Source organism: Camelus ferus, chromosome 18 (assembly GCF_009834535.1).
Source record: "Camelus ferus isolate YT-003-E chromosome 18, BCGSAC_Cfer_1.0, whole genome shotgun sequence".
Taxonomy (NCBI): domain Eukaryota; kingdom Metazoa; phylum Chordata; class Mammalia; order Artiodactyla; family Camelidae; genus Camelus; species Camelus ferus.
In genome coordinates, this window is record NC_045713.1 from 334,922 (window position 1) to 349,470 (window position 14,549).

Consider the following 14,549-nt stretch of genomic DNA (forward strand, 5'->3'; position numbering starts at 1 on the left):
ATATGCATTGTAAGGTGGATGAAAGTTCGGTAATACACATGTTCACCACTCATTAAAGAATGATTGTCGAATCCGTGATGCATGTAACGTGTTCAGAACACGGAATGTCACGGTGAGTGAAACTCGGTAAATTACATATCTTTTGGTTAGAACTCGCTCCAAGAGCATTTTCCTGCCAAATCTGCCTCATTTTCAAACCTGGCATTAAAACTAACCTGTGAAATCTCAGAAAATTCTTCAAAGTGTCATTAAGCCATGTATGGTGGATGAAAGTTCTGTAATCCACTTGCTAACAACTCTGTAGTGAATATTTGTCGAATCCGAGATGCATGTAGTGTGTTCGGAACACGGAATTTCACGGTGAGCGAATCCATGTAAATTACATGTCTTTAGTTTTGAACCCGATCCAAGAGATTTTTGCCGTGAAATCTGCCTCAGTTTCGACACTGGCGTTTGGAAATCTCTGTGAAATCAGAGAAAATGCTTCTAAGCATCAATATGCGTTGTATTGTGATGAAAGTCCTGTAATCCACATGCAACATCTCTGTAGTGTATTTTTATCGAATCATATCTGCATGAAGCGTGTTCAAAATATGGAATTTCACAGCGGGAGAATCTATGTAATTTACATATCTTTTGGGTAGAAAACGTTCCAAAAGATTTTTTCCTTAGGAAACTGCCTGATTTTTGTAACTGCTATTAGGAAAATGCTGCAAACTCAGAGTTGATATTTTTAGGTATAAATATGCTTGGTATGGTGGATGAAAGTTCTGTAATACACATGTACACAACTCATTGAAAATGTTACTCAAATCCGTGATGTATGTAGTGTGTTCGGAACACGGAATGTCACGTTGAAGGAAACTATGTAAATTACATATCTATTGGTGAGAACCCGCTCCAGGAGCATTTTACTGTAAAATCTACCTCTGTTTGGAAACTGGTGTTATGAAAACACTGCAAAATCTGAGCAAATGCTTTAAAGTGACATTATGTCTTCAATGGTTTATTAAAGAAGTGTAATTCACATTCTAACAACTCAGCTGTGAGCATTTGTTGAATCCAATGTGCACGTAACTTTTTCGGAACACGGAATGTTACGGTGACGGTATCTATGAAAATGGGATGTCTATTGGATCGAACATGCAGCAAGAGAATTTTTCTGCGAAAACTGCCTGATTTTCGTAACTGACGTTAGGAAAAATCTGCGAAATCTAAGTAAATATTTCTAGGTGTAAATATGCCTTGTATTGTGGTTGAAACATCGGTAATCCACATGCTCACGGTCATTAAATAATGTTTGTTGAAGCCGTGATTAATGTAACGTTTTCGGAACACGGAATGTCTCGGTGAGTGAACCTCGGAAAATAACAATTCTACTGGATAGAACTCGCTTGAATTGAAATTTTCAGCGAAAATTTCATGATTTTCGAAACTGGATGTTAGGAAAAAACAGCGAAATCAGAATAAACACTTCTAGGTGTAAATATGCCTTGTATGGTGGATGAAAGTTTGGTAATCCACATGCTCACACTAATTAAAGAATGTTTGTCGAATTTGTGATGCATGTAACGTGTTCGGAATACGGAATGTCATATTGAAGGAAACAATGTAAATTACATGTCTATTGGGTAGAACTCGCTTGAAGAGAATTTTTCTGCGAAACGTGCCTCATTTTCCTAACTGCCATTAGGAGAACCCTGTGAAATCTGAGAAAATGCTTCTAAGTGTCAGTATGCCTTGAATGGTGAATGAAAGTCCGGTAATCCACATGTTAATAACTGTGTAGTAACTATTTTTCAAACCGTGATTCATGGAGCGCTTTTGGAAAACGGAATTTCAGCATAATAAAAGAATGTAAATTACAATTCTATTGGGTAGAACTAGATAGAATAGGATTTTTCTGCGAAAATTGCATGATTATCGAATCTGAAGTTTGGAGAAAGCTTCAAAATGAGAGTAAATATTTCTAGGTGCAAATATGCCTTTATGTTGGAAGAAAGTTCGGTAATCCACATTTTCACAACATATTAAAGAATCTTTTTCTAATCCGTGATGCATATACCGTGTTCGGAACGTGGAATTTCACTGGTGATTGAAACAACTGTAATTACTTCTCTATTGGGTAGAACTTGCTCCAAGAGTATTTTTCTGCGAAAACTGCTTCATTTTTGAAACTGGGTTTGGAAAACGCTGCAAAATTTGAGAAAATACTTCTAAGTATCAATATTCAATCTATTGTGTTGAAAGTTCGGTAATCCACATGCTAACAAATCTGTAGTGAATATTTGTCCAATCCATTATGCATGTAGCATGTTTGGAACACGGAGTTTCATGGCCAGGGAGTTTATGTAAATTACATTTCTCTTGGTTACAAATCACTCCAAGAGGTTTTTCTGAGAAATCTGCCTGATTTTCAAAACTGGCGTTAGGAAAACCCTGCGAACTCAGATGAATAGATTCTCGGTGTAAATATGCCTTGTAGGGTGGATGAAAGTTCGGTAATCCGCATGCTAACAACTCTGTAGTGAATATTTGTCGAATCCGCGATACATGAAGCGTGTTCGGAACACAGAATATCACGGTGAGCGAATCTATGTAAAATAAATGTCCCTTGGGTAGAACTCGCTCCAAGAGCTTTTTCTGCGAATTCTGCCTCATTTTCAAAACTGGCATTAGGAAAATCTTTCGAAATATGAGAAAATGCTTCAAAGTGTCAATATGGCTTTTATGGTGGATGAAAGTGCGGTAATCCTTATGCTAAAGACTGTGTAGTGAATATTTGTCGAATCCGTGATGCATGTAGCTTTTTCGGAACACGGAATTTCACGATGATGGGTTCTATGTAAATTGCATGTCTATTGGGTAGAACTCGCTCCAAGAGGATATTTCTGCGAAAACTGCATGATTTAAAACTGACATTAGGAGAAATCTACTAAATCAGAAAAAAACCTTCTATGTATAAATATGCATTGTAAGGTGGATGAAAGTTCGGTAATACACATGTTCACCACTCATTAAAGAATGATTGTCGAATCCGTGATGCATGTAACGTGTTCAGAACACGGAATGTCACGGTGAGTGAAACTCGGTAAATTACATATCTTTTGGGTAGAACTCGCTCCAAGAGCATTTTCCTGCCAAATCTGCCTCATTTTCAAACCTGGCATTAAAACTAACCTGTGAAATCTCGAGAAAATTCTTCAAAGTGTCAGTAAGCCATGTATGGTGGATGAAAGTTCTGTAATCCACTTGCTAACAACTCTGTAGTGAATATTTGTCGAATCCGAGATGCATGTAGCGTGTTTCGGAACACAGGAATTTCACGGTGAGCGAATCCATGTAAATTACATGTCTATTAGTTTTGAACCCGCTCCAAGAGATTTTTGCCGTGAAATCTGCCTCAGTTTCGACACTGGCATTTGGAAATCTCTGTGAAATCAGAGAAAATGCTTCTAAGCATCAATATGCCGTTGTATTGTGATGAAAGTCCTGTAATCCACATGCAAACAATCTCTGTAGTGTATTTTTATCGAATCATATCTGCATGAAGCGTGTTCAAAATATGGAATTTCACAGCGGGAGAATCTATGTAATTTACATATCTATTGGGTAGAACACGCTCCAACAGATTTTTTCCTTAGGAAACTGCCTGATTTTTGTAACTGCTATTAGGAAAATGCTGCAAACTCAGAGTTGATATTTTTAGGTATAAATATGCTTGGTATGGTGGATGAAAGTTCTGTAATACACATGTACACAACTCATTGAAAATGTTACTCAAATCCGTGATGTATGTAGTGTGTTCGGAACACGGAATGTCACGTTGAAGGAAACTATGTAAATTACATATCTATTGGTGAGAACCCGCTCCAGGAGCATTTTACTGTAAAATCTACCTCTGTTTGGAAACTGGTGTTATGAAAATCCTGCAAAATCTGAGCAAATGCTTTAAAGTGACATTATGTCTTCAATGGTTTATTAAAGAAGTGTAATTCACATTCTAACAACTCAGCTGTGAGCATTTGTTGAATCCAATGTGCACGTAACTTTTTCGGAACACGGAATGTTACGGTGACGGTATCTATGAAAATGGGATGTCTATTGGATCGAACATGCAGCAAGAGAATTTTTCTGCGAAAACTGCCTGATTTTCGTAACTGACGTTAGGAAAAATCTGCGAAATCTAAGTAAATATTCTAGGTGTAAATATGCCTTGTATTGTGGTTGAAACATCGGTAATCCACATGCTCACTGGTCATTAAATAATGTTTGTTGAAGCCGTGATTAATGTAACGTTTTCGGAACACGGAATGTCTCGGTGAGTGAAACTCGGAAAATAACAATTCTACTGGATAGAACTCGCTTGAATTGAAATTTTCAGCGAAAATTTCATGATTTTAGAAACTGGATGTTAGGAAAAACCTTCGAAATCAGAATAAAACTTTCTAGGTGTAAATATGCCTTGTATGGTGGATGAAAGTTCGGTAATCCACATGCTCACACTATTAAAGAATGTTTGTCGAATTCGTGATGCATGTAACGTGTTCGGAATACGGAATGTCATATTGAAGGAAACAATGTAAATTACATGTCTATTGGGTAGAACTCGCTTGAAGAGAATTTTTCTGAGAAACGTGCCTCATTTTCAAAACTGCCATTAGGAGAACCCTGTGAAATCTGAGTAAATGCTTCTAAGTGTCATGTATGCCTTGAATGGTGAATGAAAGTCCGGTAATCCACATGTTAATAACAGTGTAGTAATTATTTTTCAAACCGTGATTCATGGAGCGCTTTTGGAAAACGGAATTTCAGCGTAATGAAAAAGTGTAAATTACAATTCTATTGGGTAGAACTAGATAGAATAGGATTTTTCTGCGAAAATTGCATGATTATCGAATCTGAAGTTTGGAGAAAGCTTCAAAATGAGAGTAAATATTTCTAGGTGCAAATATGCCTTTATGTTGGAAGAAAGTTCGGTAATCCACATTTTCACAACATATTAAAGAATCTTTATCTTATCCGTGATGCATATACCGTGTTCGGAACGTGGAATTTCATGGTGATTGAAACAATGTTAATTACTTCTCTACTGGGTAGAACTTGCTCCAAGAGTATTTTTCTGCGGAAACTGCTTCATTTTTGAAACTGGGTTTTGGAAAACGCTGCAAAATTTGAGAAAATACTTCTAAGTATCAATATTCAATCTATTGTGTTGAAAGTTCGGTAATCCACATGCTAACAAATCTGTAGTGAATATTTGTCCAATCCATTATGCATGTAGCATGTTTGGAACACGGAGTTTCATGGCCAGGGAGTTTATGTAAATTACATTTCTCTTGGTTACAAATCACTCCAAGAGGTTTTTCTGAGAAATCTGCCTGATTTTCAAAACTGGCGTTAGGAAAACCCTGCGAACTCAGATGAATAGATTCTCGGTGTAAATATGCCTTGTAGGGTGGATGAAAGTTCGGTAATCCGCATGCTAAAAACTCTGTAGTGAATATTTGTCGAATCCGGGATACATGAAGCGTGTTCGGAACACAGAATATCACGGTGAGCGAATCTATGTAAAATAAATGTCCCTTGGGTAGAACTCGCTCCAAGAGCTTTTTCTGCGAATTCTGCCTCATTTTCAAAACTGGCATTAGGAAAACCTTTCGAAATATGAGAAAATGCTTCAAAGTGTCAATATGGCTTTTATGATGGATGAAAGTGCGGTAATCCTTATGCTAAAGACTGTGTAGTGAATATTTGTCGAATCCGTGATGCATGTAGCTTTTTCGGAACACGGAACTTTCACGATGATGGGTTCTATGTAAATTGCATGTCTATTGGGTAGAACTCGCTCCAAGAGGATTTTTCTGCGAAAACTGCATGATTTAAAACTGACATTAGGAGAAATCTACTAAATCAGAAAAAAACCTTCTATGTATAAATATGCATTGTAAGGTGGATGAAAGTTCGGTAATACACATGTTCACCACTCATTAAAGAATGATTGTCGAATCCGTGATGCATGTAACGTGTTCAGAACACGGAATGTCACGGTGAGTGAAACTCGGTAAATTACATATCTTTTGGTTAGAACTCGCTCCAAGAGCATTTTCCTGCCAAATCTGCCTCATTTTCAAACCTGGCATTAAAACTAACCTGTGAAATCTCAGAAAATTCTTCAAAGTGTCAGTAAGCCATGTATGGTGGATGAAAGTTCTGTAATCCACTTGCTAACAACTCTGTAGTGAATATTTGTCGAATCCGAGATGCATGTAGCGTGTTTGGAACACAGAATTTCACGGTGAGTGAATCCATGTAAATTACATGTCTATTGTTTTGAACCCGCTCCAAGAGGTTTTTGCCGTGAAATCTGCCTCAGTTTCGACACTGGCATTTGGAAAGCTCTGTGAAATCAGAGAAAAGTACTTCTAAGCATCAATATGCCTTTATTGTGATGAAAGTCCTGTAATCCACATGCAAACAACTCTGTAGTGTATTTTTGTCGAAATCCTATCTGCATGAAGCGTGTTCAAAGTATGGAATTTCACAGCGGGAGAATCTATGTAATTTACATATCTTTTGGGTAGAAAACGCTTCAACAGATTTTTCCTTAGGAAACTGCCTGATTTTTGAAACTGCTATTAAGGAAAATGCTGCAAACCCAGAGTTGATATTTCTAGGTGTAAAATGCCTTGTATGGTGGATGAAAGTTCTGTAATACACATGTACATCAACTTCATTGAAAATGTTACTCAATCCGTGATGTATGTAGTGTGTTCGGAACACGGAATGTCACGTTGAAGGAAACTATTTAAATTACATATCTATTGGTGAGAACCCGCTCCAGGAGCATTGTACTGTAAAATCTACCTCTGTTTGGAAACTAGTGTTATGAAAACCTTGCAAAATCTGAGCAAATGCTTTAAAGTGACATTATGTGTTCAATGGTTTATTAAAGAAGTGTAATTCACATTCTAACAACTCAGCTGGGAGCATTTGTTGAATCCAATGTGCACGTAACTTTTTCGGAACACGGAATGTTACGGTGACGGTATCTATGAAAATGGGATGTCTATTGGATCGAACATGCAGCAAGAGAATTTTTCTGCGAAAACTGCCTGATTTTCGTAACTGACGTTAGGAAAAATCTGCGAAACATAAGTAAATATTCTAGGTGTTAGTATGACTTGTATGGCGGATGAAAGTTCTGTAATACACATGTACTCAACTTATTGAAAATGTTACTCAAATCCGTGAAGTATGTAGTGTGTTCGGAACACGGAATGTCACGTTGAAGGAAACTATGTAAATTACATATCTATTGGTGAGAACCCGCTCCAGGAGCATTGTACTGTAAAATCTACCACTATTTGGAAACTGGTGTTATGAAAACCCTGCAAAATCTGAGCAAATGCTTTAAAGTGACATTATGTCTTCAATGGTTATTAAAGAAGTATAATTCACCATTCTAACAACTCAGCTGGGAGCTTTTTTTGAATCCAATGTGCACGTAACTTTTTCGAATCACGGAATATTACGGTGACGTTATCTATGAAAATGGGATGTCTATTGGATCGAACATGCAGCAAGAGAATTTTTCTGCGAAAACTGCCTGATTTTGCTAAGTGACGTTAGGAAAAATCTGCGAAATCTAAGTCAATATTTCTAGGTGTAAATATGCCTTGTACGGTGTTTGAAACTTCGGTAATCCACATGTTCATGGTCATTAAAAATGTTTGTTGAAGCCGTGATTAAGTAACGTTGTTCGGAACACGGAATGTCTCGGTGAGTGAACCTCAGGAAATAACAGTCTACTGGATAGAACTCGCTTGAATTGAAATTTTCAGCGAAAATTTCATGATTTTCGAAACTGGATGTTAGGAAAAACCTTCGAAATCAGAATAAAACTTCTAGATGTAAATATGCCTTGTATGATGGATGAAAGTTCGGTAATCCACATGCTCACACTCATTAAAGAATGTTTGTCGAATTCGTGATGCATGTAACGTGTTCGGAATACGGAATGTCATATTGAAGGAAACAATGTAAATTACATGTCTATTGGGTAGAACTCGCTTGAAGAGAATTTTTCTGCGAAACGTGCCTCATTTTCCTAAACTGCCATTAGGAGAACCCTGTGAAATCTGAGAAAATGCTTCTAAGTGTCAGTATGCCTTGAATGGTGAATGAAAGTCCGGTAATCCACATGTTAATAACTGTGTAGTAACTATTTTTCAAACCATGATTCATGGAGCGCTTTTGGAAAACGGAATTTCAGCATAATGAAAGAATGTAAATTACAATTCTATTGGGTAGAACTAGATAGAATAGGATTTTTCTGCGAAAATTGCATGATTATCGAATCTGAAGTTTGGAGAAAGCTTCAAAATGAGAGTAAATATTTCTAGGTGCAAATATGCCTTTATGTTGGAAGAAAGTTCGGTAATCCACATTTTCACAACATATTAAAGAATCTTTTTCTAATCCGTGATGCATATACCGTGTTCGGAACGTGGAATTTCACTGGTGATTGAAACAATGTAATTACTTCTCTATTGGGTTAGAACTTGCTCCAAGAGTATTTTTCTGCGAAAACTGCTTCATTTTTGAAACTGGGTTTGGAAAACGCTGCAAAATTTGAGAAAATACTTCTAAGTATCAATATTCAATCTATTGTGATGAAAGTTCGGTAATCCACATGCTAACAAATCTGTAGTGAATATTTGTCGAAATCCATTATGCATGTAGCATGTTTGGAACACGGAATTTCATGGCCAGGGAGTTTATGTAAATTACATTTCTCTTGGTTACAAATCACTCCAAGAGGTTTTTCTGAGAAATCTGCCTGATTTCAAAACTGGCGTTAGGAAAACCATGCGAACTCAGATGAATAGATTCTCGGTGTAAATATGCCTTGTAGGGTGGATGAAAGTTCGGTAATCCGCATGCTAACAACTCTGTAGTGAATATTTGTCGAATCCGCGATACATGAAGCGTGTTCGGAACACAGAATATCACGGTGAGCGAATCTATGTAAAATAAATGTCCCTTGGGTAGAACTCGCTCCAAGAGCTTTTTCTGCGAATTCTGCCTCATTTTCAAAACTGGCATTAGGAAAATCTTTCGAAATATGAGAAAATGCTTCAAAGTGTCAATATGGCTTTTATGGTGGATGAAAGTGCGGTAATCCTTATGCTAAAGACTGTGTAGTGAATATTTGTCGAATCCGTGATGCATGTAGCTTTTTCGGAACACGGAATTTCACGATGATGGGTTCTATGTAAATTGCATGTCTATTGGGTAGAACTCGCTCCAAGAGGATATTTCTGCGAAAACTGCATGATTTAAAACTGACATTAGGAGAAATCTACTAAATCAGAAAAAACCTTCTATGTATAAATATGCATTGTAAGGTGGATGAAAGTTCGGTAATACACATGTTCACCACTCATTAAAGAATGATTGTCGAATCCGTGATGCATGTAACGTGTTCAGAACACGGAATGTCACGGTGAGTGAAACTCGGTAAATTACATATCTTTTGGTTAGAACTTGCTCCAAGAGCATTTTCCTGCCAAATCTGCCTCATTTTCAAACCTGGCATTAAAACTAACCTGTGAAATCTGAGAAAATTCTTCAAAGTGTCATTAAGCCATGTATGGTGGATGAAAGTGCTGTAATCCACTTGCTAACATCTCTGTAGTGAATATTTGTCGAATCAGAGATGCATGTACCGTGTTTCGAACACAGAATTTCACGGTGAGTGAATCAAAGTAAATTACATGTCTATTGTTTTGAAACCGCTCCAAGAAGTTTTTGCCGTGAAATCTGCCTCAGGTTAGACACTGGCGTTTGGAAAGCTCTGTGAAATCAGAGAAAATGCTTCTAAGCATCAATATGCCTTTATTGTGATGAAAGTCCTGAAATCCACATGCAAACAACTCTGTAGTGTATTTTTGTCGAAACCTATCTGCATGAAGTGTGTTCAAAATATGGAATTTCACAGCGGGAGATTCTATGTAATTTACATATCTTTTGGGTAGAAGACGCTCCAACAGTTTTTTCCTTAGGAAACTGCCTGATTATTGAAACTGCTATTAAGAAAATGCTGCAAACACAGAGTTGATATTTCAAGGTGTAAAAATGCCTTGTATGGTGGATGAAAGTTCTGTAATACACATGTACACAACTCATTCAAAATGTTACTCAAATCCGTGATGTATGTAGTGTGTTCGGAACACGGAATGTCACGTTGAAGGAAACTATGTAAATTACAAATCTATTGGTGAGAACCCGCTCCAGGAGCATTTTACAGTAAAATCTACCTCTGTTTGGAAACTGGTGTTATGAAAACCTTGCAAAATCTGAGCAAATGCTTTAAAGTGACATTATGTGTTCAATGGTTTATTAAAGAATTGTAATTCACTTTCTCACAACTCAGCTGTGAGCATTTGTTGAATCCAATGTGCACATACCTTTTTCGGAAAACGGAATGTTACTGTGACGGTATCTATGAAAATGAGATATCTATTGGATCGAACATGCAGCAAGAGAATTTTTCTGCGAAAACTGCCTGATTTTCGTAAGTGACGTTAGGAAAAATCTGCGAAACATAAGTAAATATTTCTAGGTGTTAGTATGCCTTGTATGGCGGATGAAAGTTCTGTAATACACATGTACTCAACTTATTGAAAATGTTACTCAAATCCGTGAAGTATGTAGTGTGTTCGGAACACGGAATGTCACGTTGAAGGAAACTATGTAAATTACATATCTATTGGTGAGAACCCGCTCCAGGAGCATTGTACTGTAAAATCTACCACTATTTGGAAACTGGTGTTATGAAAACCTGCAAAATCTGAGCAAATGCTTTAAAGTGACATTATGTCTTCAATGGTTTATTAAAGAAGTGTAATTCACATTCTAACAACTCAGCTGGGAGCATTTGTTGAATCCAATGTGCACGTAACTTTTTCGGAACACGGAATATTACGGTGACGGTATCTATGAAAATGGGATGTCTATTGGATCGAACATGCAGCAAGAGAATTTTTCTGCGAAAACTGCCTGATTTTCGTAACTGACGTTAGGAAAAATCTGCGAAATCTAAGTAAATATATCTCGGTGTAAATATGCCTTGTACTGTGGTTGAAACTTCGGTAATCCACATGCTCATGGTCATTAAATAATGTTTGTTGAAGCCGTGATTAATGTAACGTTTTCGGAACACGGAATGTCTCGGTGAGTGAACCTCGGAAAATAACAATTCTACTGGATAGAACTCGCTTGAATTGAAATTTTCAGCGAAAATTTCATGATTTTCGAAACTGGATGTTAGGAAAAACCTGCAAAATCAGAATAAAACTTCTAGGTGTAAATATGCCTTGTATGATGGATGAAAGTTCGGTAATCCACATGCTCACACTCATTAAAGAATGTTTGTCGAATTCGTGATGCATGTAACGTGTTCGGAATACGGAATGTCATATTGAAGGAAACAATGTAAATTACATGTCTATTGGGTAGAACTCGCTTGAAGAGAATTTTTCTGCGAAACGTGCCTCATTTTCCTAACTGCCATTAGGAGAAACCTGTGAAATCTGAGAAAATGCTTCTAAGTGTCAGTATGCCTTGAATGGTGAATGAAAGTCCGGTAATCCACATGTTAATAACAGTGTAGTAACTATTTTTCAAACCGTGATTCATGGAGCGCTTTTGGAAAACGGAATTTCAGCAGTAATGAAAGAATGTAAATTACAATTCTATTGGGTAGAACTAGATAGAATAGGATTTTTCTGCGAAAATTGCATGATTATCGAATCTGAAGTTTGGAGAAAGCTTCAAAATGAGAGTAAATATTTCTAGGTGCAAATATGCCTTTATGTTGGAAGAAAGTTCGGTAATCCACATTTTCACAACATATTAAAGAATCTTTATCTTATCCGTGATGCATATACCGTGTTCGGAACGTGGAATTTCACGGTGATTGAAACAATGTTAATTACTTCTCTACTGGGTAGAACTTGCTCCAAGAGTATTTTTCTGCGGAAACTGCTTCATTTTTGAAACTGGGTTTTGGAAAACGCTGCAAAATTTGAGAAAATACTTCTAAGTATCAATATTCAATCTATTGTGATGAAAGTTCGGTAATCCACATGCTAACAAATCTGTAGTGAATATTTGTCGAAATCCATTATGCATGTAGCATGTTTGGAACACGGAATTTCATGGCCAGGGAGTTTATGTAAATTACATTTCTCTTGGTTACAAATCACTCCAAGAGGTTTTTCTGAGAAATCTGCCTGATTTTCAAAACTGGCGTTAGGAAAACCATGCGAACTCAGATGAATAGATTCTCGGTGTAAATATGCCTTGTAGGGTGGATGAAAGTTCGGTAATCCGCATGCTAACAACTCTGTAGTGAATATTTGTCGAATCCGCGATACATGAAGCGTGTTCGGAACACAGAATATCACGGTGAGCGAATCTATGTAAAATAAATATCCCTTGGGTAGAACTCGCTCCAAGAGCTTTTTCTGCGAATTCTGCCTCATTTTCAAAACTGGCATTAGGAAAATCTTTCGAAATATGAGAAAATGCTTCAAAGTGTCAATATGGCTTTTATGGTGGATGAAAGTGCGGTAATCCTTATGCTAAAGACTTTGTAGTGAATATTTGTCGAATCCGTGATGCATGTAGCTTTTTCGGAACACGGAATTTCACGATGATGGGTTCTATGTAAATTGCATGTCTATTGGGTAGAACTCGCTCCAAGAGGATATTTCTGCGAAAACTGCATGATTTAAAACTGACATTAGGAGAAATCTACTAAATCAGAAAAAACCTTCTATGTATAAATATGCATTGTAAGGTGGATGAAAGTTCGGTAATACACATGTTCACCACTCATTAAAGAATGATTGTCGAATCCGTGATGCATGTAACGTGTTCAGAACACGGAATGTCACGGTGAGTGAAACTCGGTAAATTACATATCTTTTGGTTAGAACTCGCTCCAAGAGCATTTTCCTGCCAAATCTGCCTCATTTTCAAACCTGGCATTAAAACTAACCTGTGAAATCTGAGAAAATTCTTCAAAGTGTCATTAAGCCATGTATGGTGGATGAAAGTTCTGTAATCCACTTGCTAACAACTCTGTAGTGAATATTTGTCGAATCCGAGATGCATGTAGCGTGTTCGGAACACAGAATTTCACGGTGAGCGAATCCATGTAAATTACATGTCTATTGTTTTGAACCCGCTCCAAGAGATTTTTGCCGTGAAATCTGCCTCCGTTTCGAAACTGGCATTTGGAAATCTCTGTGAAATCAGAGAAAATGCTTCTAAGCATCAATATGCCTTGTATTGTGATGAAAGTCCTGTAATCCACATGCAAACAACTCTGTAGTGTATTTTTGTCGAATCCTATCTGCATGAAGCATGTTCAAAATATGGAATTTCACAGCGGGAGAATCTATGTAATTTACATATCTTTTGGGTAGAACACGCTTCCAAAAGATTTTTTCCTTAGGAAACTGCCTGATTTTTGAAACTGCTATTAGGAAAATGCTGCAAACCCAGAGTTGATATTTCTAGGTGTAAATATGCCTTGTATGGTGGATGAAAGTTCTGTAATACACATGTACACAACTCATTGAAAATGTTACTCAAATCCGTGATGTATGTAGTGTGTTCGGAACACGGAATGTCACGTTGAAGGAAACTATGTAAATTACATATCTATTGGTGAGAACCCGCTCCAGGAGCATTTTACTGTAAAATCTACCTCTGTTTGGAAACTGGTGTTATGAAAACACTGCAAAATCTGAGCAAATGCTTTAAAGTGACATTATGTCTTCAATGGTTTATTAAAGAAGTGTAATTCACATTCTAACAACTCAGCTGTGAGCATTTGTTGAATCCAATGTGCATGTACCTTTTTCGGAACACGGAATATTACATTGACGGTATCTATGAAAATGGGTTGTCTATTGGATCGAACATGCAGCAAGAGAATTTTTCTGCGAAAACTGCCTGATTTTCGTAACTGACGTTAGGAAAAATCTGCGAAATCTAAGTAAATATTTCTAGGTGTAAATATGCCTTGTATTGTGGTTGAAACATCGGTAATCCACATGCTCACTGGTCATTAAATAATGTTTGTTGAAGCCGTGATTAATGTAACGTTTTCGGAACACGGAATGTCTCGGTGAGTGAACCTCGGAAAATAACAATTCTACTGGATAGAACTCGCTTGAATTGAAATTTTCAGCGAAAATTTCATGATTTTCGAAACTGGATGTTAGGAAAAACCTGCGAAATCAGAATAAACACTTCTAGGTGTAAATATGCCTTGTATGGTGGATGAAAGTTCGGTAATCCACATGCTCACACTCATTAAAGAATGTTTGTCGAATTCGTGATGCATGTAACGTGTTCGGAATACGGAATGTCATATTGAAGGAAACAATGTAAATTACATGTCTATTGGGTAGAACTCGCTTGAAGAGAATTTTTCTGCGAAACGTGCCTCATTTTCCTAAACTGCCATT